Source organism: Carica papaya, chromosome 5 (genome assembly GCF_054855325.1).
Source record: "Carica papaya isolate Zhongbai chromosome 5, ASM5485532v1, whole genome shotgun sequence".
Taxonomy (NCBI): domain Eukaryota; kingdom Viridiplantae; phylum Streptophyta; class Magnoliopsida; order Brassicales; family Caricaceae; genus Carica; species Carica papaya.
The window spans coordinates 28,411,457-28,437,942 of NC_142313.1; the positions used below are offsets into that span (position 1 = coordinate 28,411,457).

The 26,486-nt window shown below is 46.5% G+C and overlaps 8 non-coding genes and 43 pseudogenes across 8 annotated transcripts; 14 read left to right on the forward strand and 37 right to left on the reverse strand.

Annotated features, from left to right (window-relative positions):
• Positions 1 to 462: 462 nt before the first annotated feature.
• Positions 463 to 581, reverse strand: LOC148258853 (5S ribosomal RNA; annotated as a pseudogene).
• Positions 582 to 1,142: 561 nt separating this feature from the next.
• Positions 1,143 to 1,261, reverse strand: LOC148258854 (5S ribosomal RNA; annotated as a pseudogene).
• Positions 1,262 to 2,085: 824 nt separating this feature from the next.
• On the reverse strand, positions 2,086 to 2,204 carry LOC148258855 (5S ribosomal RNA; annotated as a pseudogene).
• Positions 2,205 to 2,409: 205 nt separating this feature from the next.
• LOC148258856 (5S ribosomal RNA) lies at positions 2,410 to 2,528 on the reverse strand (annotated as a pseudogene).
• Positions 2,529 to 3,090: 562 nt separating this feature from the next.
• Positions 3,091 to 3,209, reverse strand: LOC148258857 (5S ribosomal RNA; annotated as a pseudogene).
• Positions 3,210 to 3,418: 209 nt separating this feature from the next.
• On the reverse strand, positions 3,419 to 3,537 carry LOC148258858 (5S ribosomal RNA; annotated as a pseudogene).
• A 204-nt stretch (positions 3,538 to 3,741) lies between these two features.
• On the reverse strand, positions 3,742 to 3,859 carry LOC148258859 (5S ribosomal RNA; annotated as a pseudogene).
• Positions 3,860 to 4,419: 560 nt separating this feature from the next.
• Positions 4,420 to 4,538, reverse strand: LOC148258860 (5S ribosomal RNA; annotated as a pseudogene).
• A 205-nt stretch (positions 4,539 to 4,743) lies between these two features.
• LOC148258861 (5S ribosomal RNA) lies at positions 4,744 to 4,862 on the reverse strand (annotated as a pseudogene).
• A 564-nt stretch (positions 4,863 to 5,426) lies between these two features.
• Positions 5,427 to 5,545, reverse strand: LOC148258862 (5S ribosomal RNA; annotated as a pseudogene).
• Positions 5,546 to 5,754: 209 nt separating this feature from the next.
• Positions 5,755 to 5,873, reverse strand: LOC148258863 (5S ribosomal RNA; annotated as a pseudogene).
• Positions 5,874 to 6,077: 204 nt separating this feature from the next.
• On the reverse strand, positions 6,078 to 6,196 carry LOC148258864 (5S ribosomal RNA). Its single transcript, XR_015820753.1, has one exon. It is a non-coding gene; the product is annotated as a 5S ribosomal RNA (ribosomal RNA).
• A 209-nt stretch (positions 6,197 to 6,405) lies between these two features.
• On the reverse strand, positions 6,406 to 6,524 carry LOC148258865 (5S ribosomal RNA; annotated as a pseudogene).
• An 882-nt stretch (positions 6,525 to 7,406) lies between these two features.
• Positions 7,407 to 7,525, reverse strand: LOC148258866 (5S ribosomal RNA; annotated as a pseudogene).
• A 205-nt stretch (positions 7,526 to 7,730) lies between these two features.
• On the reverse strand, positions 7,731 to 7,849 carry LOC148258867 (5S ribosomal RNA; annotated as a pseudogene).
• A 998-nt stretch (positions 7,850 to 8,847) lies between these two features.
• LOC148258868 (5S ribosomal RNA) lies at positions 8,848 to 8,966 on the reverse strand. The gene has a single exon (XR_015819891.1). It is a non-coding gene; the product is annotated as a 5S ribosomal RNA (ribosomal RNA).
• Positions 8,967 to 9,171: 205 nt separating this feature from the next.
• LOC148258869 (5S ribosomal RNA) lies at positions 9,172 to 9,290 on the reverse strand (annotated as a pseudogene).
• Positions 9,291 to 9,495: 205 nt separating this feature from the next.
• LOC148258870 (5S ribosomal RNA) lies at positions 9,496 to 9,614 on the reverse strand (annotated as a pseudogene).
• A 561-nt stretch (positions 9,615 to 10,175) lies between these two features.
• LOC148258871 (5S ribosomal RNA) lies at positions 10,176 to 10,294 on the reverse strand. Its single transcript, XR_015820158.1, has one exon. It is a non-coding gene; the product is annotated as a 5S ribosomal RNA (ribosomal RNA).
• A 205-nt stretch (positions 10,295 to 10,499) lies between these two features.
• Positions 10,500 to 10,618, reverse strand: LOC148258872 (5S ribosomal RNA; annotated as a pseudogene).
• A 564-nt stretch (positions 10,619 to 11,182) lies between these two features.
• LOC148258873 (5S ribosomal RNA) lies at positions 11,183 to 11,301 on the reverse strand (annotated as a pseudogene).
• A 209-nt stretch (positions 11,302 to 11,510) lies between these two features.
• On the reverse strand, positions 11,511 to 11,629 carry LOC148258874 (5S ribosomal RNA; annotated as a pseudogene).
• A 204-nt stretch (positions 11,630 to 11,833) lies between these two features.
• LOC148258875 (5S ribosomal RNA) lies at positions 11,834 to 11,951 on the reverse strand (annotated as a pseudogene).
• Positions 11,952 to 12,685: 734 nt separating this feature from the next.
• On the reverse strand, positions 12,686 to 12,804 carry LOC148258876 (5S ribosomal RNA). Its single transcript, XR_015820645.1, has one exon. It is a non-coding gene; the product is annotated as a 5S ribosomal RNA (ribosomal RNA).
• A 205-nt stretch (positions 12,805 to 13,009) lies between these two features.
• Positions 13,010 to 13,127, reverse strand: LOC148258877 (5S ribosomal RNA; annotated as a pseudogene).
• Positions 13,128 to 13,690: 563 nt separating this feature from the next.
• On the reverse strand, positions 13,691 to 13,782 carry LOC148258878 (5S ribosomal RNA; annotated as a pseudogene).
• Positions 13,783 to 13,986: 204 nt separating this feature from the next.
• On the reverse strand, positions 13,987 to 14,105 carry LOC148258879 (5S ribosomal RNA; annotated as a pseudogene).
• Positions 14,106 to 14,664: 559 nt separating this feature from the next.
• LOC148258880 (5S ribosomal RNA) lies at positions 14,665 to 14,783 on the reverse strand. Its single transcript, XR_015820320.1, has one exon. It is a non-coding gene; the product is annotated as a 5S ribosomal RNA (ribosomal RNA).
• A 712-nt stretch (positions 14,784 to 15,495) lies between these two features.
• LOC148258881 (5S ribosomal RNA) lies at positions 15,496 to 15,614 on the forward strand. The gene has a single exon (XR_015820195.1). It is a non-coding gene; the product is annotated as a 5S ribosomal RNA (ribosomal RNA).
• A 193-nt stretch (positions 15,615 to 15,807) lies between these two features.
• On the forward strand, positions 15,808 to 15,926 carry LOC148258882 (5S ribosomal RNA; annotated as a pseudogene).
• Positions 15,927 to 16,131: 205 nt separating this feature from the next.
• Positions 16,132 to 16,250, forward strand: LOC148258883 (5S ribosomal RNA; annotated as a pseudogene).
• A 206-nt stretch (positions 16,251 to 16,456) lies between these two features.
• Positions 16,457 to 16,575, forward strand: LOC148258884 (5S ribosomal RNA). The gene has a single exon (XR_015819855.1). It is a non-coding gene; the product is annotated as a 5S ribosomal RNA (ribosomal RNA).
• A 206-nt stretch (positions 16,576 to 16,781) lies between these two features.
• Positions 16,782 to 16,900, forward strand: LOC148258885 (5S ribosomal RNA; annotated as a pseudogene).
• Positions 16,901 to 17,812: 912 nt separating this feature from the next.
• On the forward strand, positions 17,813 to 17,931 carry LOC148258886 (5S ribosomal RNA; annotated as a pseudogene).
• A 209-nt stretch (positions 17,932 to 18,140) lies between these two features.
• Positions 18,141 to 18,259, forward strand: LOC148258887 (5S ribosomal RNA; annotated as a pseudogene).
• Positions 18,260 to 18,822: 563 nt separating this feature from the next.
• Positions 18,823 to 18,941, forward strand: LOC148258888 (5S ribosomal RNA; annotated as a pseudogene).
• A 544-nt stretch (positions 18,942 to 19,485) lies between these two features.
• LOC148258889 (5S ribosomal RNA) lies at positions 19,486 to 19,604 on the forward strand (annotated as a pseudogene).
• A 532-nt stretch (positions 19,605 to 20,136) lies between these two features.
• Positions 20,137 to 20,255, forward strand: LOC148258890 (5S ribosomal RNA; annotated as a pseudogene).
• Positions 20,256 to 20,802: 547 nt separating this feature from the next.
• On the forward strand, positions 20,803 to 20,921 carry LOC148258891 (5S ribosomal RNA; annotated as a pseudogene).
• A 209-nt stretch (positions 20,922 to 21,130) lies between these two features.
• LOC148258892 (5S ribosomal RNA) lies at positions 21,131 to 21,249 on the forward strand (annotated as a pseudogene).
• A 563-nt stretch (positions 21,250 to 21,812) lies between these two features.
• LOC148258893 (5S ribosomal RNA) lies at positions 21,813 to 21,931 on the forward strand (annotated as a pseudogene).
• Positions 21,932 to 22,136: 205 nt separating this feature from the next.
• Positions 22,137 to 22,255, forward strand: LOC148258894 (5S ribosomal RNA; annotated as a pseudogene).
• Positions 22,256 to 22,697: 442 nt separating this feature from the next.
• On the reverse strand, positions 22,698 to 22,816 carry LOC148258895 (5S ribosomal RNA; annotated as a pseudogene).
• Positions 22,817 to 23,025: 209 nt separating this feature from the next.
• LOC148258896 (5S ribosomal RNA) lies at positions 23,026 to 23,144 on the reverse strand (annotated as a pseudogene).
• A 204-nt stretch (positions 23,145 to 23,348) lies between these two features.
• On the reverse strand, positions 23,349 to 23,467 carry LOC148258897 (5S ribosomal RNA; annotated as a pseudogene).
• Positions 23,468 to 23,675: 208 nt separating this feature from the next.
• LOC148258898 (5S ribosomal RNA) lies at positions 23,676 to 23,794 on the reverse strand (annotated as a pseudogene).
• Positions 23,795 to 23,998: 204 nt separating this feature from the next.
• On the reverse strand, positions 23,999 to 24,117 carry LOC148258899 (5S ribosomal RNA; annotated as a pseudogene).
• Positions 24,118 to 24,679: 562 nt separating this feature from the next.
• On the reverse strand, positions 24,680 to 24,798 carry LOC148258900 (5S ribosomal RNA; annotated as a pseudogene).
• Positions 24,799 to 25,357: 559 nt separating this feature from the next.
• LOC148258901 (5S ribosomal RNA) lies at positions 25,358 to 25,476 on the reverse strand. The gene has a single exon (XR_015819594.1). It is a non-coding gene; the product is annotated as a 5S ribosomal RNA (ribosomal RNA).
• Positions 25,477 to 26,039: 563 nt separating this feature from the next.
• LOC148258902 (5S ribosomal RNA) lies at positions 26,040 to 26,158 on the reverse strand (annotated as a pseudogene).
• Positions 26,159 to 26,367: 209 nt separating this feature from the next.
• LOC148258903 (5S ribosomal RNA) lies at positions 26,368 to 26,486 on the reverse strand (annotated as a pseudogene).

Here is a 26,486-nt window from a genome sequence, read left to right on the forward strand (position 1 = left end):
CGTTCTAATATCAAGTAAAATGCTACGGTGCCATGACTCACATTTACGAATAAACCTGAGGACCATAATTCAAGTCCCGCGTAACGTCGAAAGAATCATCTGCAAAAAAATGGGTGCAACACGAGGACTTCACAAGAAAATGGGTGAAATATAAGGACTTCGCAGGAGGTAACCCATGCTAGTACAACTCTCGCCCAAGCACCCTTACCTACGGAGTTCTGATAGAATCCGTTGCATTAGTGCTGGTGTGATCGCACCTGTTTCATTTCGTGCTGAAAATACATACACTCTTTTCCTTCCCTCGCCCTCCCATCAATTGTTTCCTTGTGCGTTCACACTGCACCTCTCCTTATCGTTCTAATATCGATTAAAATGCCCCTGCTTCTTGACTCACAATTGCGTATAAACCAGCGGACTCCAGTTCCAGTCGAGCGTAACGTCGAACGACCCGTCTGAAAAAAATTGGTGCGACACGAGGACTTCCCAGGAGGTCACCCATCCGAAAACTACTCTCGCCCAAGCACACTTAACTACGGAGTTCTGATGGGATCCGGTGCATTAGTGATGGTATGATCGCACCCATTTAATTCTGCGCTGCAAATAAATAAACTCCTTCTCCTTTCTTCCCCCTCCCGTCATTTGTTTCCTTGTGCGTGCGCACTGCACCTCCCGTTCTCGTTCTAATATCAAGTAAAATGTTACAGCACCGTGACTCACATTTGCGAATAAACCTGAGGACCATAATACAAGTCGCGCGTAACGTCGAAAGAATCATCTGCAAAAAAATGGGTCCAACACGAGGACTTCACAAGAAAATGGGTGAAATATAAGGACTTCACAGGAGGTAACCCATGCGAGTACTACTCTCGCCCAAACACCCTTACCTACGGAGTTCTGATAGAATCCGTTGCATTAGTGCTGGTATGATCGCACCTGTTTCATTTCGCGCTGCAAATACATACACTCCTTCTCATTTCTTCCCCCTCCCGTCATTTGTTTCCTTGTGCGTGCGCACTGCACCTCTCGTTCTCGTTCAAATATCAGGTAAAATGCCACGGCGCCATGACTCACATTTGCGAATAAATCTGCGGACCATAATTAAAGTCGCGCGTAACGTCAAACGGCACATCTGAAAAAAAAAATGGGTGCAACACGAGAACTTCCCACGAGGTAACCCATCATTGTACTACTTTCGCCAAAGCACACTTAACTGCGGAGTTCTTATTGGATCCGGTGCATTTGTGCTGGTATGATCGCACCTGTTTAATTTCGCGCTGCAAATACATACACTCATTCCCCTTTCTTCCCCCTCCCGTCATTTGTTTCCTTGTGCGTGCGCACTGTACCTCCCGTTCTCGTTCTAATATCAAGTAAAATGCCACGGCGCCGTGACTCACATTTGCGAATAAACCTGAGGACCATAATTCAAGTCGCGCGTAACGTCGAAAGAATCATTTGCAAAAAAATGGGTGCAACACGAGGACTTTTACAAGAAAATGGGTTAAATATAAGGACTTCGCAGGAGGTAACCCTTGCTAGTACTACTCTCGCCCAAGCACCCTTACCTTCGGAGTTCTGATAGAATCCGTTGCGTTAGTGCTGGTATGATCGCACCTGTTTCATTTCGTGCTGAAAATACATACATTCCTTCTCCTTCCCTCCCCCTCCCATCAATTGTTTCCTTGTGCGTGCACACTGCACCTCTCTTTCTTGTTCTAATATTGATTAAAATGGGTGCAACACGAGGACATCACAAGAAAATGAGTGAAATATAAGGACTTCGCAGGAGGTAACCCATGCTAGTACTACTCTCGCCCAAGCACCATTACCTACGGAGTTCTGATAGAATCCATTGCATTAGTGCTGGTATGATCGCACCTGTTTCATTTCGTGCTGAAAATACATACACTCCTTCTCCTTCCCTTCCCCTCCCATCAATTGTTTCCTTGTGCGTTCACACTACACCTTTCTTTCTCGTTCTAATATCGATTAAAATGCCCCTGCTTCTTGACTCACATTTGCGTATAAACCAGCGGACCCTAGTTCCAGTCCTGCGTAACGTCGAACGACCCGTTTGAAAAAAAATTGGTGCGACACGGGGACTTCCCAAGAGGTCACCCATATGAGTACTACTCTCGCCCAAGCACACTTAACTGCAGAGTTCTGATGGGATCCGGTGCATTAGTGCTGATATGATCGCACCTGTTTCATTTTGTGCTGAAAATACATACACTCCTTCTCATTCCCTCCCCCTCCCATCAATTGTTTCCTTATGCGTTCACACTACACGTCTCCTTCTCGTTCTAATATCGATTAAAATGCCCCTGCTTCTTGACTCACATTTGCGTATAAACCAGCGGACCCTAGTTCCAGTCGCGCGTAACGTCGAACAACCTGTCTGAAAAAAAGTTGGTGCGACACGAGGACTTCCCAGGAGGTCACCCATCCGAGTACTACTCTCGCCCAAGCACACTTAACTGCGGACTTCTGATGGGATCCGGTGCATTAATACTGGTATGATCGCACCCGTCTAATTCCACGCTGCAAATACATAAACTCCTTCTCCTTTCTTCCCCCTCCCGTCATTTGTTTCCTTGTGCGTGCGCACTGCACCTCCCGTGCTCGTTCTCATATCAAGTAAAATGCTACGGTGCCATGACTCACATTTGCGAATAAACCTGAGGACCATAATTCAAGTCGCGCGTATCGTCGAAAGAATCATCTGCAAAAAAATAGGTGCAACACGAGGACTTCATAAGAAAATGGGTGAAATATAAGGACTTCGCAGGAAGTCACCCATCCTAGTGCTACTCTCGCCCAAGCACCTTTAACTTGCGGAGTTCTGATAGAATCCGTTGCATTGGTGCTGGTATGATTGCTTATGTTTCATTCTGCGCTGCAAATACATATACTTTTTCTCCCTCCATCCCCCCTCCCGTCATTTGTTTCCTTGTGCTTGCACTCTGCATCTCTCCTTCTCGTTCTAATATGGATTAAAATGCCCTTGCTTCTTGACTCACATTTGCGTATAAACCAGTGGACCCTTATTCCAGTCGCGCGTAACGTCGAATGACCCGTTTGGAAAAAAAATTAGTGCGACACGAGGACTTCCCAAGAGGTAATCCATTCGCGTACTACTCTCGCCCAAGCACACTTAACTGCGGAGTTCTGATGGGATCCGGTGCATTAGTGCTGGTATGATAGCACCTGTTTAATTTCGCGCTGCAAATACATAAACTCCTTCTCCTTTCTTCCCCCTCCCATCATTTGTTTCCTTGTGCGTGCGCACTGCACCTCTCGTTCTCGCTCAAATATCAAGTAAAATGCCACGGCGCCGTGACTCACATTTGCGAATAAATCTGAGGACCATAATTAAAGTCGCGCGTAAGGTCGAACGGCACATCTGAAAAAAAGAAAATGGGTGCAACACGAGAACCTCCCAGGAGGTAACCCATCATTGTACTACTTTCGCCAAAGCACACTTAACTGCGGAGTTCTGATGGGATCCGGTGCATTTGTGCTGGTGTGACCACACCTGTTTAATTTCGTGCTGAAAATACATACACTCCTTCTTCCCTCCCCCCCTCCCATCATTTGTTTCCTTGTGCGTTCACACTGCACCTCTCCTTCTCGTTCTAATATCAATTAAAATGCCCCTGATTCTTGACTCACATTTGCGTATAAACCAGCGGACCATAGTTCCAGTCGCGCGTAACGTCGATCGACTCATCTGAAAAAAAATTATTGCGATACGAGGACTTCCCAAGAGGTCACCCATCCAAGTACTACTCTCGCCCAAGCACACTTAACTGCAGAGTTCTGATGAGATCTAGTGCATTAGTGCTGGTATGATGCATCTTGTTTAATTTTGCGCTTCAAATACATACACTCCTTCTATTTTCTTCCTCCTCCCGTCATTTGTTTCCTTGTGCGTGCGCACTGCACCTCCCGTACTCGTTCTAATATCAAGTAAAATGCCAGGGCGTCGTGACTCACATTTGCGAATAAACCTGCGTACCATAAATCAAGTCGCGCGTAACGTCGAAAGAATCATCTGCAAAACGATGGGTGCAACACGAGGACCTCCCAAGAAAATGGGTGAAATATAAGGACTTCGCAGGAGGTCACCCATCTTAGTACTTTTCTCGCCCAAGCACCCTTAACTGCGGAGTTCTGATAGAATCCGTTGAATTAGTGCTGGTATGATCCCTCATGTTTCATTCTGCACTGCAAATACATACACTCTTTCTCCTCCCATCCCCCCACCCGTCATTTGTTTCCTTGTGCGTGCACTCTGCATGTCTCTTTCTCGTTTTAATATCAAGTAATATGCCCCAGCACCGTGACTCACCTTTGCAAATGAACCAGCAGTTTATAATTCTATTCGCGCGTAACGTCGAACAACCCATCCGAAAAAAATAGGTGCAACACGAGGGCTTCCCAAGTTGTCATCCATCCGAGTACTACTCTCGCCCAAGCACACTTAAGTGCGGAGTTCTGATGGGATCCAGGGCTTTAGTGCTGGTATGATTGCACCTGTTTAATTTCGCGCTGCAAATACATACACTCCTTCTCCTTTCTTCCCCCTCCGGTCATTTGTTTCCTTGTGCGTTCACACTTCACCTCTCATTCTCGTTATAATATCGATTCAAATGCCCCTGCTTCTTGACTCACATTTGCGTATAAACCAGCAGACCCTAGTTCCAGTCGCGCGTAACGTCAAACGACCCGTCTGAAAAAAAATTGGTGCGACACGAGGACTTCCAAACAGGTCACCCATCCGAGTACTACTCTCGCCCAAGCACACTTAACTGCGGAGTTCTGATGGGATCCAGTGCATTACTGCTGGAATGATTGCACCTGTTTAATTTCCCGCTGCAAATACATAAACTCATTCCCCTTTCGTCCACCTCTCGTCATTTGTTTCCTTGTGCGTGTGCACTGCAGCTCCCGTTCTCGTTCTAATATCAAGTAAAATGCTACAGCGCCGTGACTAACATTTGCGAATAAACCTGAGGACCATAATTCAAGTCGCGCATAACGTCAAAAGAATCATCTGCAAAAAAATGGGTGCAACACGAGGACTTCCTAAGAAAATGGGTGAAATATAAGGACTTCGCAGGAGGTCACCCATCCTAGTGCTACTCTAGCCCAAGCACCCTTAACTTGCGGAGTTCTGATAGAATCCGTTGCATTGGTGTTGGTATGATTGCTCATGTTTCATTCTGCGCTGCAAATACATAAACTTTTTCTCCCTCCATCCCCCCTCCCGTCACTTGTTTCCTTGTGCGTGCACTCTGCATCTCTCCTTCTCGTTCTAATATCGATTAAAATGCCTCTGCTTCTTGACTCACATTTGCGTATAAACCAGTGGACCCTAGTTCTAGTCGCGCATAACGTCGAACGACCCGTCTGAAAAAAAAAAATTAGTGCGACACGAGGACTTCCCAGGAGGTCACCGATCCGAGTACTACTCTCGCCCAAGCACACTTAACTGTGGAGTTCTGATGGGATCCGGTGCATTAGTGCTGGTTTGATCGCACCCGTTTAAGTTCGCGCTGCAAATACATAAACTACTTCTCTGTTCTTCCCCCTCCCGTCATTTGTTTCCTTGTGCGTGCGAACTGCACCTCTTGTTCTAGTTCAAATATCAAGTAAAATGCCACAGCGCCGTGACTTACATTTGCGAATAAATCTACGGACCATAATTAAAGTCGCGCGTAACGTCGAACGACACATCTGAAAAAAAGAAAATGGGTGCAACACGAGAACTTCCCAAGAGGTAACCCATCATTGTACTACTTTCGTCAAAGCACACTTAACTGCGGAGTTCTGATGGGATCCGGTGCATTTGTGCTGGTGTGAGCGCACCTATTTAATTTCGGGCTGAAAATACATACACTCCTTCTTCCCTCCCCCCCTCCCATCATTTGTTTCCTTGTGCATTCACACTGCACATCTCCTTCTCGTTCTAATATCGATTATAATGCCCCAGATTCTTGAATCACATTTGCGTATAAACCAGCGGATTATAGTTCCAGTCGCGCGTAACGTCGAACGACCCGTCTGAAAAAAAATTGGTGCGACACGAGGACTTCCCAAAAGGTCACCCATCCGAGTACTACTCTCGTCCAAGCACACTTGACTGCGGAGTTCTGATGGGATCCGGTGCATTAGTGCTGGTATGACCGCACCCATTTAATTCCACGCTGCAAATACATAAACTCCTTCTCCTTTTTTCCCCCTCCCGTCATTTGTTTCCTTGTGCGTGCGCACTGCACCTCTCGTTCTCGTTCAAATATCAAGTAAAATACCACGGCGCCGTGACTCACATTTGCGAATAAATCTGCGAACCATAATTAAAGTCGCGCGTAACGTCGAACGGCACATCTGAAAAAAAGAAAATAGGTGCAACACGAGAACTTCCCAGGAGGTAACCCATCATTGTACTACTTTCTCCAAAGCACACTTAACTCCGGAGTTCTGATGGGATCCGGTGCATTTGTGCTGGTGTGACCGCACCTGTTTAATTTCGTGCTAAAAATACATACACTCCTTCTTCCCTCTCCCCCTCCCATCATTTGTTTCCTTGTGCGTTCACACTGCACCTCTCCTTCTCGTTCTAATATCGATTAAAATGCCCCTGATTCTTGACTCACATTTGCGTATAAACAGCTGACCATAGTTCCAGTCGCGTGTAACGTCGAACGACCCATCTAAAAAAAAATTGTTGCGATACGAGGACTTCCCAAGAGGTCACCCATCCGAGTACTATTCTCTCCCAAGCACACTTAACTGCAGAGTTCTGATGGGATACAGTGCATTAGTGCTGGTATGATGCCACTTGTTTAATTTTGCGCTTCAAATACCTACACTCCTTTTCTTTTCTTCCTCATCCCGTCATTTGTTTCCTTGTGTGTGCGCACTGCACCTCCCGTACTCGTTCTAATATCAAGTAAAATGCCACGGCGCCGTGACTCACATTTGCGAATAAACCTGCGGACCATAAATCAAGTCGCGCATAACGTCGAAAGAATCATCTGCAAAAAGACGGGTGCAACACGAGGACCTCCCAAGAAAATGGGTGAAATATAAGGACTTCGCAGGAGGTCACCCATCCGAGTACTTTTTTCGCCCAAGCACCCTTAACTGCGGAGTTCTGATAGAATCCGTTGCATTAGTGCTGGTATGATCCCTCATGTTTCACTCTGCACTGCAAATACATACACTCTTTCTCCTTCCATCCCCCCTCCCGTCATTTGTTTCCTTGTGCGTGCACTCTGCATCTCTCTTTCTCATTCTAATATCGATTAAAATGCCCCTGATTCTTGACTCACATTTGTGTATAAACCAGTGGACCCTAGTTCCAGACGCGCGTAACGTCGAACGACCCGTCTGAAAAAAAATTGGTGCGACACGAGGACTTCCCAGGAGGTCATCCATCTGAGTACTAATGTCACCAACGCACACTTAACTGCAGAGTTCTGATGGGATCCGGGGCTTTAGTGCTGGTATGATCGCACCTGTTTAGTTTCGCGCTACAGATACATAAACTTCTTTTCTTTTCTTCCACATCCCGTCATTTGTTTCCTTGTGCGTTCACACTTCTCCTCTCATTCTCGTTCTAATATCGATTAAAATGCCCCTGCTTATTGACTCACATTTGCGTATAAACCAGCGGACCCTAGTTCCAGTCGCGCGTAACTTCGAACGATCCGTCTGAAAAAAAATTGGTGCGACACGAAGACTTCCCAGGAGGTCACCCATCCGAGTACTACTCTCGCCCAAGCACACTTAACTGCGGAGTTCTGATGGGATCCGGTGCATTAGTGCTGGTATGATTGCACCCGTTTAATTTCGCGCTGTAAATACATAAACTCCTTCTCCTTTCTTCCCCCTCCCGTCATTTGTTTCCTTGTGCGTGCGCACTGCACCTCCTGTGCTCGTTCTAATATCAAGTAAAATGCTACGGTGCCGTGACTCACATTTGCAAATAAACCTGAGGACCATAATTCAAGTCGCGCGTAACGTCAAAAAAATCATCTACAAAAAAAGGGGTGCATCACGAGGACTTTCTAAGAAAATAGGTGAAATATAAGGAATTCGCATGAGGTCACCTATCCTAGTGCTACTCTCGCCCAAGCACCCTTAACTTGCAGAGTTCTGATAGAATCCGTTGCATTGGTGCTAGTTTGATCGCTCATGTTTCATTCTGCGCTGCAAATACATACACTATTTCTCCCTCCATCCCCTCTCCCGTCATTTGTTTCCTTGTGCGTGCACTCTGCATCTCTCCTTATCGTTCTAATATCAAGTAAAATGCCCTAGTATCGTGACTCACCTTTGCCAATGAACCAGCGGTTTATAATTGCATTCGCGCGTAACGTCGAGCGACCCATCCGAAAAAAAATGGGTGCAACATGAGGACTTCCCAGGAGGTCACCATAAATCAAGTCGCGCGTAACGTCGAAAGAATCATCTGCAAAAAGATGGGTGCAACACGAGGACCTCCCAAGAAAATGGGTGAAATATAAGGACTTCGCAGGAGGTCACCCATCCGAGTACTTTTCTCGCCCAAGCACCCTTAACTGCGGAGTTCTGATAGAATCCGTTGCATTAGTGCTGGTATGATCCCTCATGTTTCATTCTTCACTGCAAATACATACACTCTTTCTCCTCCCATCCCCCCTCCCATCATTTGTTTCCTTGTGCGTGCACTCTGCATCTCTCTTTCTCGTTCTAATATCAAGTAAAATGACGCGGCACCGTGACTCACCTTTGCAAATGAACCAGTGGTTTATAATTCCATTCGCGCGTAACGTCGAACAACCCATCCGAAAAAAAAAGTAAGTGCAACACGAGGGCTTCCCAAGTGGTCACCCATCCGAGTACTACCCTCGCCCAAGCACACTTAACTGTGGAGTTCTGATGGGATCCGGAGTTGTGGTGCTGGTATGATCGCACCTGTTTAATTTTGCGCTGCAAATATATACACTCCTTCTCCTTTCTTCCCCCTGCGGTCATTTATTTCCTTGTGCGTTCACACTTTACCTCTCATTCTCGTTCTAATATCGATTAAAATGCCATTGATTCTTGACTCACATTTGTGTATAAACCAGTGGACCCTCGTTCCAGACGCGTGTAACGTCGAACGACCCGTCTGAAAAAAAATTGGTGCGACACGAGGACTTCCCAGGAGGTCATCCATCTGAGTACTAATCTCACCCAAGCACACTTAACTGCAGAGTTCTGATGGGATCCGGGGCTTTAGTGCTGGTATGATCGCACCTGTTTAGTTTTGCGCTACAAATACATAAACTTCTTTTCTTTTCTTCCCCCTCCCGTCATTTGTTTCCTTCTGCGCTCAAACTTCACCTCTCATTCTCGTTCTAATATCGATTAAAATGCCCCTGCTTATTGACTCACATTTGCGTATAAACCAGCGGACCCTAGTTCCAGTCGCGCGTAACTTCGAACGACCCGTCTGAAAAAAAATTGGTGCGACACGAGGACTTCCCAGGAGGTCACCCATCCGAGTACTACTCTCGCCCAAGCACACTTAACTGCGGAGTTATGATGGAATCCGGTGCATTAGTGCTGGTATGATTGCACCCGTTTAATTTTGCGCTGCAAATACATAAACTCCTTCTCCTTTCTTCCCCCTGCCGTCATTTGTTTCCTTGTGCGTGCGCACTGCACCTCCCGTGCTCGTTCTAATATCAAGTAAAATGCTACGGTGCCGTGACTCACATTTGCGAATAAACCTGAGGACCATAATTCAAGTCGCGCGTAACGTCGAAAGAATCATCTGCAAAAAAATGGGTGCAACACGAGGACTTTCTAAGAAAATAGGTGAAATATAAGGACTTCGCATGAGGTCACCTATCCTAGTGCTACTCTCGCCCAAGCACCCTTAACTTGCAGAGTTTTGATAGAATCCGTTGCATTGGTGCTGGTTTGATCGCTCATGTTTCATTCTGCGCTGCAAATACATACACTATTTCTCCCTCCATCCCCTCTCCCGTCATTTGTTTCCTTGTGCGTGCACTCTGCATCTCTCCTTCTCGTTCTAATATCAAGTAAAATGCCCTAGTATCGTGACTCACCTTTGCCAATGAACCAGCGGTTTATAATTGCATTCACGCGTAACGTCGAGCGACCCATCCGAAAAAAAATGGGTGCAACATGAGGACTTCCCAGGTGGTCACCCATCCGAGTACTACCCTCGCCCAAGCACACTTAACTGCGGAGTTCTGATGGGATCCGGAGCTTTAGTGCTGGTATGATCGCACCTGTTTAATTTCGCGCTGCAAATACATACACTCCTTCTCCTTTCTTCCCCCTCCCGTCATTTGTTTCCTTGTGCGTTCACACTTCACCTCTCATTCTCGTTCTAATATCGATTAAAATGCCCTTCCTTCTTGACTCACATTTGCGTATAAACCAGCGGACCCTAGTTCCAGACGCGCGTAACATCGAACGACCCGTCTGAAAAAAAATTGGTGCGACACGAGGACTTCCTAGGAGGTCACCCATCCGAGTACTAATCTCGCCCAAGCACACTTAACTGCGGAGTTCTGATGGGATCCGGTGCATTAGTGCTATTATGATCGCACCTCTTTAATTTCGCGCTGCAAATACATAAACTCATTCTCCTTTCTTCCCCCTCCTGCCATTTGTTTCCTTGTGCGTGCACACTGCACCTCCCGTGCTCGTTCTAATATAAAGTAAAATGCTACGGTGCCGTGACTCACATTTACAAATAAATCTGAGGACCATAATTCAAGTCGCGCGTATCGTCGAAAGAATCATCTTCAAAAAAATGGGTGCAACACGAGGACTTCCTAAGAAAATGGGTGAAATATAAGGACTTCGCAGGAGGTCACCCATCCTAGTGCTACTCTCGCCCAAGCACCCTTAACTTGGGGAGTTCCGACAGAATCCGTTGCATTGGTGCTGGTATGATTGCTCATGTTTCATTATGCGCTGCAAATACTTACACTTTTTCTCCCTCCATCCCCCCGCCCGTCATTTGTTTCCTTGTGCGTGCACTCTGCATCTATCCTTCTTGTTCTAATATCGATTAAAATGCCCCTGCTTCTTGACTCACATTTGCGTATAAACTAGTGGACCCTAGATCCAGTTGCGCGTAACGTCGAACGACCTGTCTGAAAAAAAAAAATTAGTGCGACACGAGGACTTCCCAGGAGGTCACCCATCCGAGTACTACTCTCGCCCAAGCAGACTTATCTGTGGAGTTCTGATGGGATCCGGTGCATTAGTGCTGGTATGATCGCACCTGTTTAATTTCCTGCTGCAAATACATAAACTCCTTCTCCTTTCGTCCCCCTCCCGTCATTTGTTTCCTTATGCGTGTGCACTGCACCTCTCGTTCTCGTTCAAATATCAAGTAAAATGCCACGGCACCGTGACTCACATTTGCGAATAAATCTACGGACCATAATTAAAGTCGCGCGTAACGTCGAATGGCACATCTGAAAAAAAGAAAATGGGTGCAACACGAGAACTTCCCAGGAGGTAACCCATCATTGTACTACTTTCGCCAAAGCACACTTAACTTCGGAGTTCTGATGGGATCCGGTGCATTTGTGCTGGTGTGACCGCACCTGTTTAATTTCGTGCTGAAAATACATACACTCCTTCTGCCCTCCCCCCCTCCCATCATTTGTTTCCTTGTGCGTTCACACTGCACCTCTCCTTCTCGTTCTAATATCGATAAAAATACCCCTAATTTTTAACTCACATTTGCGTATAAACCAGCGGACTATAGTTCCAGTCGCGCATAACGTCGAACGACCCATCTGAAAAAAAATTGTTGCGATACGAGGACTTCCTAAGTGGTCTCCCATCCGAGTACTACTCTCGCCCAAGCACACTTAACTGCAGAGTTCTGATGGGATCCAGTGCATTAGTGCTGGTATGATGCCACTTGTTTAATTTTGCGCTTCAAATACATACACTCCTTCTCTTTTCTTCCTCCTCCCGTCATTTGTTTCCTTGTGCGTGCGCACTGCACCTCCCGTACTCGTTATAATATCAAGTAAAATGCCACGGCGCCGTGACTCACATTTGTGAATAAACCTGCGGATCATAAATCAAGTCGCGCGTAACGTCATTTATTTAATTTTGCGCTTCAAATACATACACTCCTTCTCTTTTCTTCCTCCTCCCGTCATTTGTTTCCTTGTGCGTGCGCACTGCACCTCCCGTGCTCGTTCTAATATCAAGTAAAATGCTACGGTGCCGTGACTCACATTTGCGAATATCAAGTCGCGCGTATCGTCGAAAGAATCATCTGCAAAAAAATGGGTGCAACACGAGGACTTCCTAAGAAAATGGGTGAAATATAAGGACTTCGCAGGAGGTCACCCATCCTAGTGCTTCTCTCGCCCAAGCACCCATAACTTGCGGAGTTCTGATAGAATCCGTTGCATTGGTGCTGGTATGATTGCTCATGTTTCATTCTGCGCTGCAAATACATACACTTTTTCTCCCTCCATCCCCCCTCCCGTCATTTGTTTCCTTGTGCGTGCACTCTGCATCTCTCTTTCTCGTTCTAATATCAATTAAAATGCCCATGCTTCTTGACTCACATTTGCGTATAAACTAGTGGACCCTAGTTCCAGTCGCGCGTAACGTCGAACGACCCGTCTGAAAAAAAAAATTAGTGCGACACGAGGACTTCCCAGGAGGTCACCCATCCGGGTACTACTCTCGCCCAAGCACACTTAACTGCGGAGTTCTGATGGGATCCGGTGCATTTGTGCTGGTGGGACCGCACCTGTTTAATTTTGTGCTGAAAATACATACACTCCTTCTTCCCTCCCCCCCTCCCATCATTTGTTTCCTTGTGCGTTCACACTGCACCTCTCCTTCTCGTTCTAATATCGATAAAAATGCCCCTGATTTTTAACTCACATTTGCGTATAAACCAGCGGACCATAGTTCCAGTCGCGTGTAACGTCGAACGACCCATCTGAAAAAAAAATTATTGCGATACGAGGAATTCCCAAGAGGTCACCCATCCGAGTAGTACTCTCGCCCAAGCACACTTAACTGCAGAGTTCTGATGGGATCCAATGCATTAGTGCTGGTATGATGCCACTTGTTTAATTTTGCGCTTTAAATACATACACTCCTTCTCTTTTCTTCCTCCTCCCGTCATTTGTTTCCTTATGCGTGCGCACTGCACCTCCCGTGCTCGTTATAATATCAAGTAAAATGCCACGGTGCCGTGACTCAAATTTGCGAATAAACCTGCGGACCATAAATCAAGTCGCGCGTAACGTCGAAAGAGTCATCTGCAAAAAGATGGGTGCAACACGAGGACCTCCCAAGAAAATGGGTGAAATATAAGGACTTCGCAGGAGGTCACCCATCCGAGTACTTTTCTCGCCCATGCATCCTTAACTGCGGAGTTCTGATAGAATCCGTTGCATTAGTGCTGGTATGATCCCTCATGTTTCATTCTGCACTGCAAATACATACACTCTTTCTCCTTCCATCCCCCCTCCCGTGATTTGTTTCCATGTGTGTGCACTCTGCATCTCTCTTTCTCATTCTAATATCAAGTAATATGCCCCGCCACCGTGACTCAGCTTTGCAAATGAACCAGCGGATTATAATTCCATTCGCAAGTAACGTCGAAAAACCCATCCGAAAAAAAAAATAGGTGCAACACGAGGGCTACCCTCGCCCAAGCACACTTAACTGCGGAGTTCTGATGGGATCCGGAGCTTTAGTGCTGGTATGATCGCACCTGTTTAATTTCGCGCTGCAAATACATACACTCCTTCTCTTTTCTTCCCCCTCCCGTCATTTGATTCCTTGTGCGTTCACACTTCACCTCTCATTCTCGTTCTAATATCGATTAAAATGCCCCTGCTTCTTGACTCACATTTGCGTATAAACCAGCTGCCCTAGTTCCAGAAGCGCGTAACGTCGAACGACCCGTCTGAAAAAAAATTGGTGCGACACGAGGACTTCCAAGGAGGTGACCCATCCGAGTACTAATCTCGCCCAAGCACACTTAACTGCGGAGTTCTGATGGGATCCGGTGCATTAGTGCTGTTATGATCGCGCCTGTTTAATTTCGCGCTGCAAATAAATAAACTCATTCTCCTTTCTTCCTCCTCCCGCCATTTGTTTCTTTGTGCGTGCGCACTGCACCTCCCGTGCTCGTTCTAATATCAAGTAAAATGCTACGGCGCCGTGACTCACATTTGCCAATAAACCTGAGGACCATAATTCAAGTCGCGCGTAACGTCGAAAGAATCATCTGCAAAATAATGGGTGCAACACGAGGACTTCACAAGAAAATGGGTCAAATATAAGGACTTCGCAGGAGGTAACCCATGCTAGTACTACTCTCGCCCAAGCACCCTTACCTACGGAGTTCTGATAGAATCTGTTGCATTAGTGCTGGTATGATCGCACCTGTTTCATTTCGTGCTGAAAATACATACACTCCTTCTCCTTTCCTCCCCCTTCCATCAATTGTTTCCTTGTGCGTTCACACTGCACCTCTCCTTCTCGTTCTAATATCGATTAAAATGCCCCTTCTTCTTGACTCACATTTGCGTATAAACCAGCGGACCCTAGTTCCAGTCGCGCGTAGCGTCGAACGACCCGTCTGAAAAAAAATTGGTGCGATACGAGGACTTCCCAGGAGGTCACCCATCCAAGTACTACTCTCGCACAAGCACACTTGACTGCGGAGTTCTGATGGGATCCGGTGCATTAGTGCTGGTATGATCGCACCGGATCCCATCAGAGCTCCGCAGTTAAGTGTGCTTTGGCGAAAGTAGTACAATGATGGGTTACCTCCTAGGAAGTTCTCGTGTTGCACCCATTTTCTTTTTTTCAGATGTGCCGTTCGACGTTACGCGCGACTTCAATTATGGTCCTCAGGTTTATTCGCAAATGTGAAACACGGCACCGTAGTAATTTACTTGATATTAGAACGAGCACGGTAGGTGCAGTGCGCACGCACAAGGAAACAAATGACGGCAGGGGAAGAAAGGAGAAGGAGAGATGCAGAGTGCACGCACAAGGAAACAAATGACGGGAGGGGGGATGGAGGGAGAAAAAGTGTATGTATTTGCAGCGCAGAATGAAATATGAGCAATCATACCAGCACCAATGCAACAGATTCTATCAGAACTCCGCAAGTAAAGGGTGCTTGGGCGAGAGTAGCACTAGGATGGGTGACCTCATGCGAAGTCCTTATATTTCACCCATTTTATCAGGAAGTCCTCGTGTTGCACCCATTTTTTTGCAGATGATTCTTTCGACGATACGCGCGACTTGAATTATGGTCCTCAGGTTTATTCGCAAATGTGAGTCACGGCACCGTAGCATTTTACTTGATATTAGAACGAGCACGGGAGGTGCAGTGCGCACGCACAAGGAAACAAATGACGGGAGGGGGAAGAAAGAAGAAGGAGTTTATGTATTTGCAGCGCAAAATTAAACGGGTGCGATCATACCAGCACTAATGCACCGGATCCCATCAGAACTCTGTAGTTAAGTGTGTTTGGGCGAGAGTAGTACTCGGATGGGTGACCTCTTGGGAAGTCCTCGTGTCGCACCAATTATTTTTCAGACGTTACGCGCGACTGGAACTGGGGTCCGCGGGTTTATACGCAATTGTGAGTCAAGAAGCAGGGGCATTTTAATCGATATTAGAACGAGAATGAGAGGTGCAATGTGAACGCACAAGGAAACAATTGAGAGGAGGGGGAGGGAAGGAGAAAGAGTGTATGTATTTTCAGCACAAAATGAAACAGGTGCGATCTTACCAGCACTGATGCACCGTATCCCATCAGAACTCAGCAGCTAAGTGTGCTTGGGCGAGAGTAGTACTCGGATGGGTGACCTCCTGGGAAGTCCTCTTGTTGCACTAATTTTTTTTTTCAGACGGGTCGTTCGACGTTACGCGCGACTAGAACTATGTTCCGCTGGTTTATACGCAAATGTGAGTCAAGAAGCAGGAGAATTTTAATCGATATTAGAACGAGAAGGAGAGGTGCAGAGTGAACGCACAAGGAAATAAATGATGGGAGGGGGGAGGGAAGAAGGAGTGTATGTATTTTCAGCACGAAATTAAACAGGTACGGTCACACCAGCACAAATGCACCGCATCCCATCAGAACTCCGCAGTTAAGTGTGCTTTGGCGAAAGTAGTACAATGATGGGTTACCTCATGAGAAGTTCTCGTGTTGCACCCATTGTTTTTTCAGATGTGCCGTTCGACGTTACGCGCGACTTTAATTATGGTCCGCAGATTTATTCGCAAATGTGAGTCACGGCGCCGTGGCATTTTACTTGATATTCGAACGAGAACGAGAGGTGCAGTGCGCACGCACAAGGAAACAAATGACGGGAGGGGGAAGAAAGGAGAAGGAGTTTATATATTTGCAGCGCAAAATTAAACAGGTGCGATCATACCAGCACTAGTGCACTAGATCCCATCAGAACTCTGCAGTTAAGTGTGCTTGGGCGAGAGTAGTACTCCGATGGGTGACCACTTGGGAAGCCCTCGTGTTGCACCTATTTTTTTTCGGATGGGTTTTTCGACGTTATGCACGAATAGAATTATAAACCGCTGGTTCATTTACAAAGGTGAGTCACGGTGCCGGGGCATATTACTTGATATTAGAACGAGAAAGAGAGATGCAGAGTGCACGCACAAGGAAACAAATGACGGGAGGGGGGATGGAAGAAGAAAGAGTGTATGCATTTGCAGTGCAGAATGAAACATGAGAGATCATACCAGCACTAATGCAACGGATTCTATCAGAACTCCGCAGTTAAGGGTGCTTGGGCGAGAAAAGTACTCGGATGGGTGACCTCCTGCGAAGTCCTTATATTTCACCCATTTTCTTGGGAGGTCCTCGTGTTGCACCCATCTTTTTGCAGATGATTCTTTCGATGTTACACGCGACTTGATTTATGGTCCGCAAATTTATTCGCAAATATGAGTCACGGTGCCGTCGCATTTTACTTGATATTAGAACGAGTACGGGAGGTGCAGTGCGCACGCACAAGGAAACAAATGACGGAATGAGGAAGAAAAAAGAATGAGTGTATGTATTTGAAGCGCGAAATTAAACAAGTGGCATCATACCAACACTACTGCACTGTATCCCATCAGAACTCTGCAGTTAAGTGTGCTTGGGCGAGAGTAGTACTCGGATGGGTGACCTCTTGGGAAGTCCTTATATTTCACCCATTTTCTTGGGAGGTCCTCGTGTTGCACCCATCTTTTTGCAGATGATTCTTTTGACGTTACGCGCGACATGATTTATGGTCCGCAGGTTTATTCGCAAATGTGAGTCACGGCGCCGTGACATTTTACTTGATATTAGAACGAGTACGAGAGGTGCAGTGCGCACGCACAAGGAAACAAATGACGGGAGGAGGAAGAAAAGAGAAGGAGTGTATGTATTTGAAGCGCAAAATTAAATAAGGGGCATCATACCAGCACTAATGCACTGGATCCCATCAGAACTCTGCATTTAAGTGTGCTTGGTCGAGAGTAGTACTCGGATGGATGACCTCTTGGGAAGTCCTCGTATCGTAATAATTTTTTTTCAGATGGGTCGTTCGACATTACGCGCGACTGGAACTATGGTCCGCTGGTTTATATGCAAATGTGAGTCAAGAATCAGGGGCATTTTAATCGATATTAGAACGAGAAGGAGAGGTGCAGTGTGAACGCACAAGGAAACAAATGATGGGAGGGGGGGAGGGAAGAAAGAATGTATGTATTTTCAGCACGAAATTAAACAGGTGCGGTCACACCAGCACAAATGCACCGGATCCCATCAGAACTCCGCAGTTAAGTGTGCTTTGGCGAAAGTAGTACAATGATGGGTTACCTCCTGGGAAGTTCTCGTGTTTCACCCATTTTCTTTTTTTCAGATGTGCCGTTCGACGTTACGCGCGACTTTAATTATGGTCCGTAGACTTATTCACAAATGTGAGTCACGGCGCCGTGGCATTTTACTTGATATTTGAACGAGAACGAGAGGTGCAGTGCGCACACACAAGGAAACAAATGACGGGAGGGGGAAGAAATGAGAAGGAGGTTATGTATTTGCAGCGCGAAATTAAACAGGTGCGATCATACCAGCACTAATGCTACGGATCCCATTAGAACTCCGCAATTAAGTGTGCTTGGGCGAGAGTAGTACTCGAATGGGTGACATCCTGGGAAGTCCTCGTGTCGCACTAATTTTTTTTTTCAGACGGGTCGTTCGACGTTACGCGCGACTGAAACTAGGGTCCATTGGTTTATACACAAATGTGAGTCAGGAAGCAGGGGCATTTTAATCGATATTAGAACGAGAAGGAGAGATGCAGAGTGCACGCACAAGGAAACAAATGACGGGAGGGGGGATGGAGGGAGAAAAAGTGTATGTATTTGCGGCGCAGAATGAAAGATGAGTAATCATACCAGCACCAATGCAACGGATTCTATCAGAACTCCGCAAGTTAAGGGTGCTTGGGCGAGAGTAGCACTAGGATGGGTGACATCCAGCGAAGTCCTTATATTTCACCCATTTTCTTAGGAAGTCCTCGTGTTGCACCCATTTTTTTGCAGATGATTCTTTCGACGATACGCGCGACATGAATTATGGTCCTCAGGTTTATTCGCAAATGTGAGTCACGGCACCGTAGCATTTTATTTGATATTAGAACGAGCACGGGAGGTGCAGTGCGCACGCACAAGGAAACAATTGACGAGAGGGGGAAGAAAGGAGAAGGAGTTTATGTATTTGAAGAGCGGAATTAAACTTATGCGATCATACTAGCACTAATGCACCGGATCCCATCAGAACTCCGCAGTTAAGTGTGTTTAGGTGAGAGTAGTACTCGGATGGGTGACCTCCTAGGAAGTCGTCGTGTCGCACCAATTTTTTTTCAGACGGGTTGTTCGACGTTACGCGCGACTGGAACTAGAGTCCGCTGGTTTATACGCAAATGTGAGTCAAAATGCAGGGGCATTTTAATCGATATTAGAATGAGAAGGAGAGATGCAGAGTGCACGCACAAGGAAACAAATGACGGGAGGGGGGATGGAGGGAGAAAAAGTGTATGTATTTGCAGCGCAGAATGAAACATGAGCAATCATACCAGCACCAATGCAACGGATTCTAACAGAACTCCGCAAGTTAAGGGTGCTTGGGCGAGAGTAGCACTAGGATGGGTGACCTCCTGCGAAGTCCTTATATTTCACCCATTTTCTTAGGAAGTCCTCGTGTTGCACCCATTTTTTTGCAGATGATTCTTTCGAGGATACGCACGACTTGATATTCGCAAATGTGAGTCACGGCACCGTAGCATTTTACTTGATATTTGAACGACAACGAGAGGTGCAGTGCGCACGCACAAGGAAACAAATGACGGGAGGGGGAATAAAGGTGAAGGAGTTTATGTATTTGTAGCGCGAAATTAAACAGTTGCTATCATACCAGCACTAGTGCACCGGATCCCATCAGAACTCCGCAATTAAGTGTGCTTGGGCGAGAGTAGTACTCGGATGGGTGACCTCCTGGGAAGTCCTCGTGTAGTATTAATTTTTTTTTCAGACGGGTCGTTCGACGTTACGCGCGACTAGAACTAGGGTCCAATGGTTTATACGCAAATGTGAGTCAAGAAGCAGGGGCATTTTAATCGATATTAGAACGAGAAGGAGAGATGCAGAGTGCACGCACAAGGAAACAAATGACGGGAGGGGGGATGGAGGGAGAAAAAGTGTATGTATTTGCAGCGCAGAATGAAACATGAGCAATCATACCAGCACCAATGCAACAGATTCTATCAGAAATTCGCAAGTTAAAGGTGCTTGGGCGAGAGTAGCACTAGGATGGGTGACCTCCTGCGAAGTCCTTATATTTCACCCATTTTTTTGCAGATGATTCTTTCAACGTTACGCGCGACTTGAATTATGGTCCTCAGGTTTATTCGCAAATATGAGTCACGGCGCTGTAGCACTTTACTTGATATTAGAACGAGAACGAGAGGTGCAGTGCGCACGCACAAGGAAACAAATGACGAGAGGGGGAAGAAAGGGGAATGATTTTATGTATTTGTAGCGCAAAATTAAACAGCTGCGATCATACCAGCACTAATGCACCGGATCCCATTAGAACTCCGCATTTAAGTGTGCTTAGGCGAGAGTAGTACTCGGATGGGTGACCTCCTAGGAAGTCCTCGTGTCGCACTAATTTTTTTTTTTCAGACGGGTCGTTCGACGTTTCGCGCGACTGGAACTAGGGTCCACTGGTTTATACGCAAATGTGAGTCAAGAAGCAGGGGCATTTTAATTGATATTAGAACGAGAAAGAGAGATGCAGAGTGCACGCACAAGGAAAAAAATGACGGGAGGGGGGATGGAGGGAGAAAAAGTGTATGTATTTGCAGCGCAGAATGAAACATGAGCAATCATACCAGCACCAATGCAACGGATTCTATCAGAACTCCGCAAGTTATGGGTGCTTGGGCGAGAGAAGCACTAGGATGGGTTACCTCCTGCGAAGTCCTTATATTTCACCCATTTTCTTAGGAAGTCCTCGTGTTGCACCCATTTTTTTGCAGATGATTCTTTCGACGATACGCGCGACTTGATATTCGCAAATGTGAGTCACGGCACCGTAGCATTTTACTTGATATTAGAACGAGCACGGGAGGTGCAGTGCGCACGCACAAGGAAATAAAAGACGGGAGGGGGAAGAAATGAGAAGGAGTTTATGTATTTGCAGCGCGGAATTAAACGGGTGCGATCATACCAGCACAAATGCAACGGATCCCATTATAACTCCGCAGTTAAGTGTGCTTTGGCGAAAGTAGTACAATGATGGGTTACCTCCTAGGAAGTTCTCGTGTTGCACCCATTTTCTTTTTTTCAGATCTGTCGTTCGACGTTACGCGCGACTTTAATTATGGTCCGCAGATTTATTCGCAAATGTGAGTCACAGCGCCGTGGCATTTTACTTGATATTTGAACGAGAACGAGAGATGCAGTGCGCACGCACAAGGAAACAAATGACGGGAGGGGGAAGAAAGGAGAAGGAGTTTATGTATTTGCAGCGCAAAATTAAACAGGTTCGATCATACCAGCACTAATGCATCAGATCCCATCTGAATTCCGCAGTTAAGTGTGCTTGGGCGAGAGTAGTACTCGGATGGGTGACCTCTTGGGAAGTCCTCTTGTCGCACTAATTTTTTTTTTCAGACAGGTCGTTCGACGTTACGCGCGACTGGAACTAGAGTCCACTGGTTCATACGCAAATGTGAGTCAAGAAACAGGGGCATTTTAATCGATATTAGAACGAGAAAGAGAGATGTAGAGTGCACGCACAAGGAAACAAATGACGGGAGGGGGGATGGAGGGAGAAAAAGTGTATGTATTTGCAGCCCAGAATGAAACATGAGCAATCATACCAGCACCAATGCAACGGATTCTATCAGAACTCCGCAAGTTAAGGGTGCTTGGGCGAGAGTAGCACTAGGATGGGTGACCTCCTGCGAAGTCCTTATATTTCACCCATTTTCTTAGGAAGTCCTCGTGTTGCACCGATTTTTTTGCAAATGATTCTTTTGACGATACGCGCGACTTGAATTATGGTCCTCAGGTTTATTTGCAAATGTGAGTCACGGCACCGTAGCATTTTACTTGATATTAGAACGAGCACGGAAGGTGCAGTGCGCACGCACAAGGAAACAAATGATGGGAGGGGGAAGAAAGGGGAAGGAATTTATGTATTTGCAGCGTAAAATTAAACGGGTGCGATCATACCACCACTAATGCACCGGATCCCATCAGAACTCTGCAGTTAAGCGTGCTTGGGCGAGAGTAGTACTCGGATGGGAGACCTCCTGGGAAGTCTTCGTGTCACAATAATTTTTTTTCAGACGGGTCGTTCGACGTTACGCGCGACTGGAACTAGGGTCCGCTGGTTTATACGCAAATGTGAGTCAAGAAGCAGAGGCATTTTAATCGATATTAGAACGAGAATGAGAGGTGCAGTGTGAATGCACAAGGAAACAATTGAGAGGAGGGGGAGGGAAGGAGAAGGAGTGTATGTATTTTCAGCACGAAATGAAACAGGTGCGATCTTACCAGCACTAATGCACCGTATCCCATCAGAACTCCGCAGTTAAGTGTGCTTTGGCGAAAGTAGTACAATGATGGGTTACCTCCTGGGAAGTTCTCATGTTGCACCCATTTTCTTTTTTTCAGATGTGCCGTTCGACGTTACGCGCGAATAAACCTGCGGACCAAAAATCAAGTCGCGCGTAACGTCGAAAGAATCATCTGCAAAAAGATGGGTGCAACACGAGGACCTCCCAAGAGAATGGGTGCAACACGAGGACCTCCCAAGAGAATGGGTGCAACACGAGGACTTCCGAAGTGGTCACCCATCCGAGTACTACTCTCGCCCAAGCACCCTTAACATACACTCCTTCTCCTTTCTTCCCCCTCCCGTCATTTGTTTCCTTGTGCGTGCGCACTGCACCAACCGTGCTCGTTCTAATATCAAGTAAAATGCTACGGTGCTGTGACTCACATTTGCGAATAAATCTGAGGATCATAATTCAAGTCGCGCGTATCGTCGAAAGAATAATCTGCAAAAAAATGGGTGCAACACGAGGACTTCCTAAGAAAATGGGTGAAATATAAGGACTTCGCTAGAGGTCACCCATCCGAGTACTGCTCTCGCCCAAGCACACTTAACTGCGGAGTTCTGATGGGATCCGGTGCATTAGTGCTGGTATGATCGCACCTGTTTAATTTCGCGCTGCAAATACATAAACTCATTTTCCTTTCTTCCCCCTCCCGTCATTTGTTTCCTTGTGCGTGCGCACTGCACCTCTCGTTCTCGTTCAAATATCAAGTAAAATGCCACGGCGCCGTGACTCACATTTACGAATAAATCTGCGGACCATAATTAAAGTCGCGCGCAACGTCGAACGGCACATCTGAAAAAAAGAAAATGGGTGCAACACGAGAACATCCCAGGAGGTAACCCATCATTGTACTACTTTTGCCTAAGCACACTTAACTGCGGAGTTCTGATGGGATCCGGTGCATTTGTGCTGGTTTGACCTCACCTGTTTAATTTCGTGCTGAAAATACATACACTCCTTCTTCCCTCCCCCCCTCCCATCATTTGTTTCCTTGTGCGTTCAGACTTCACCTCTCATTCTTGTTCTAATATCGATTAAAATGCCCCTGCTTCTTGACTCACATTTGCGTATAAACCAGCGGACCCTAGTTCCAGACGCGGGTAACGTCGAACGACCCGTCTGAAAAAAAACTCTTGCGACACGAGGACTTCCCAGGAGGTCACCCATCCGAGTACTAATCTCGCCCGAGCACACTTCACTGCGTAGTTCTAATGGGATCCGGTGCATTAGTGCTGGTATGATCGCAACTGTTTAATTTTGCGCTGCAAATACATAAACTCATTCCCCTTTCTTCCCCCTCCCGTCATTTGTTTCCTTGTGCGTGCGCACTGCACCTCCCGTTTTCGTTCTAATATAAAGTAAAATGCCACAGCGCCGTGACTCACATTTGCGAATAAACCTGAGAACCATAATTCAAGTCGTGCGTAACGTCGAACGGCACATCTGAAAAAAAAAAATGGGTGCAACACGAGAACTTCCCAGGAGGTAACCCATCATTGTACTACTTTCGCCAAAGCACACTTAACTGCGGAGTTCTGATGGGATCCGGTGCTTTTGTGCTGGTTTGACCGCACCTGTTTAATTTCGTGCTGAAAATACATACACTCTTTCTTCCCTCCCCCCCTCCCATCATTTGTTTCCTTGTGCGTTCACACTGCACCTCTCTTTCTCGTTCTAATATCGATTAAAATGCCCCTGATTCTTGACTCACATTTGCGTATAAACCAGCGGACCCTAGTTCCAGTCGCGCGTAACGTCGAACGACCCGTTTGAAAAAAAATTGGTACGACACGAGGACTTCCCAGGAGGTCACCCATCCGAGTACTACTCTCGCCCAAACTTACTTAACTGCGGAGTTCTGATGGGATCCGGTGCATTAGTGCTGGTATGATCGCACCCGTTTAATTTCGCACTGCAAATACATAAAGTCCTTCTCCTTTCTTCCCCCTCCCGTCATTTGTTTCCTTGTGCGTGCGCACTGCACCTCCCGTGCTCGTTCTAATGTCAAGTAAAATGCTACGGTGCCGTGACTCACATTTGCGAATAAACCTGTGGACCATAATTCAAGTCGCGCGTATCGTCGAAAGAATCATCTGCAAAAAAATAGGTACAACACGAGGACTTCCTAAGAAAATGGGTGAAATATAAGGACGTCGCAGGAGGTCACCCATCCTAGTGCTACTCTCGCCCAAGCACCCTTAACTTCCGGATTTCTGATAGAATCTGTTGCATTCGTGCTGGTACGATTGCTCATGTTTCATTCTGCGCTGCAAATACATACACTTTTTCTCCCTCCATCCCCCCTCCCGTCATTTGTTTCCTTGTGCGTGCACTCTGCATCTCTTTTTCTCGTTCTAATATTGATTAAAATGCCGCTGCTTCTTGACTCACATTTGCGTATAAACCAGTGGACCCTAGTTCCAGTCGCGCGTAACGTCGAACGACCCGTCTGAAAAAAAAATTAGTGCGGCACGAGGACTTCCTAAGAGGTCACCCATCCGAGTAATACTCTCGCCCAAGCACACTAAACTGCGGAGTTCTGATGGGATCCGGTGAATTAGTGCTGGTATGATCAAACCTGTTTAATTTTGCGCTGCAAATACATAAACTCCTTCTCCTTTCTTCCCCCTCCCGTCATTTGTTTCCTTGTGCGTGCGCGCTGCACCTCCCGTTCTCGTTCTAATATCAAGTAAAATGCCACAGCGCCGTGGCTCACATTTGCGAATAAACCTGAGGACCATAATTCAAGTCGCGCGTAACGTCGAAAGAATCATCTGCAAAAAAATGGGTGCAACACGAGGACTTCACAAGAAAATGGGTGAAATATAAGGACTTCGCAGGAGGTAATCCATGCTATTAGTACTCTCGCCCAAGCACCCTTACCTATGGAGTTCTGATAGAATCCGTTGCACTAGTGCTGGTATGATCGCACCTGTTTCATTCTGCACTGCAAATACATACACTTTTTCTCCTTCCCTCCCCCTCTCATTAATTGTTTCATTGTGCGTTCACACTGCATCTCTCCTTCCCGTTCTAATATCGATTAAAATGCCCCTGCTTCTTGACTCACATATGCGTATAAACCAGCAGACCCTAGTTCCAGTCGCGCGTAACGTCGAACGACCCGTCTGAAAAAAAATTGGTGCGACACGAGGACTTCCTAAGAGGTCACCCATCCGAGTACTACTCTCGCCCAAGCACACTTAACTGCGGAGTTCTGATGGGATCCGGTGCATTAGTGCTGGTATGATCGCACCCGTTTAATTCTGCGCTTCAAATACATAAACTCCTCCTCCTTTTTTCCCCCTCCCGTCATTTGTTTCCTTGTGCGTGCGCACTGCACCTCCTGCGATCGTTCTAATATCAAGTAAAATGCTACGGTGCCGTGACTCATATTTACGAATAAACCTGAGGACCATAATTCAAGTCGTGCGTATCGTCGAAAGAATCATCTGCAAAAAAAATGGGTGCAACACGAGGACTTCCTAAGAAAATGGGTGAAATATAAGGACTTCGCAGGAGGTCACCCATCCTAGTGCTACTCTCGCCCAAGCACCCTTAACTTGCGGATTTCTGATAGAATCCGTTGCGTTCGTGCTGGTATGATTGCTCATGTTTCATTCTGCGCTGCAAATATATAAACCTTTTCTCCCTCCATCCCCCCTCCCGTCATTTGTTTCCTTGTGCGTGCACTCTGCATCTCTCATTCTCGTTCTAATATCGATTAAAATGCCCCTGCTTCTTGACTCACATTTGCGTATAAACCAGTGGACCCTAGTTCTAGTCGCGCGTAACGTCGAACGACCCGTCTGAAAAAAAAATTACTGCGGCACGAGGACTTCCCAGGAGGTCACCCATCCGAGTACTACTCTCGCCCAAGCACACTTAACTGCGGAATTCTGATGGGATCCGGTGCATTAGTGCTGGCATGATCGCACCTGTTTAATTTTGCGCTGCAAATAGATAGACTCCTTCTCCTTTCTTCCCCGTTCTGTCATTTGTTTCCTTGTGCGTGCGCACTGCACCTCTCGTTCTCGTTCAAATATCAAGTAAAATGTCACGGCGCCGTGACTCACATTTGCGAATAAATCTGCAGATCATAATTAAAGTCACGCGAAACGTCGAACGGCACATCTGAAAAAAAGAAAATGGGTGCAACATGAGAACATCCCAGGAGGTAACCCATCATTGTACTACTTTCGCCAGAGCACACTTAATTGCGGAGTTCTGATGGGATCCGGTGCAATTGTGCTAGTGTGACCGCACCT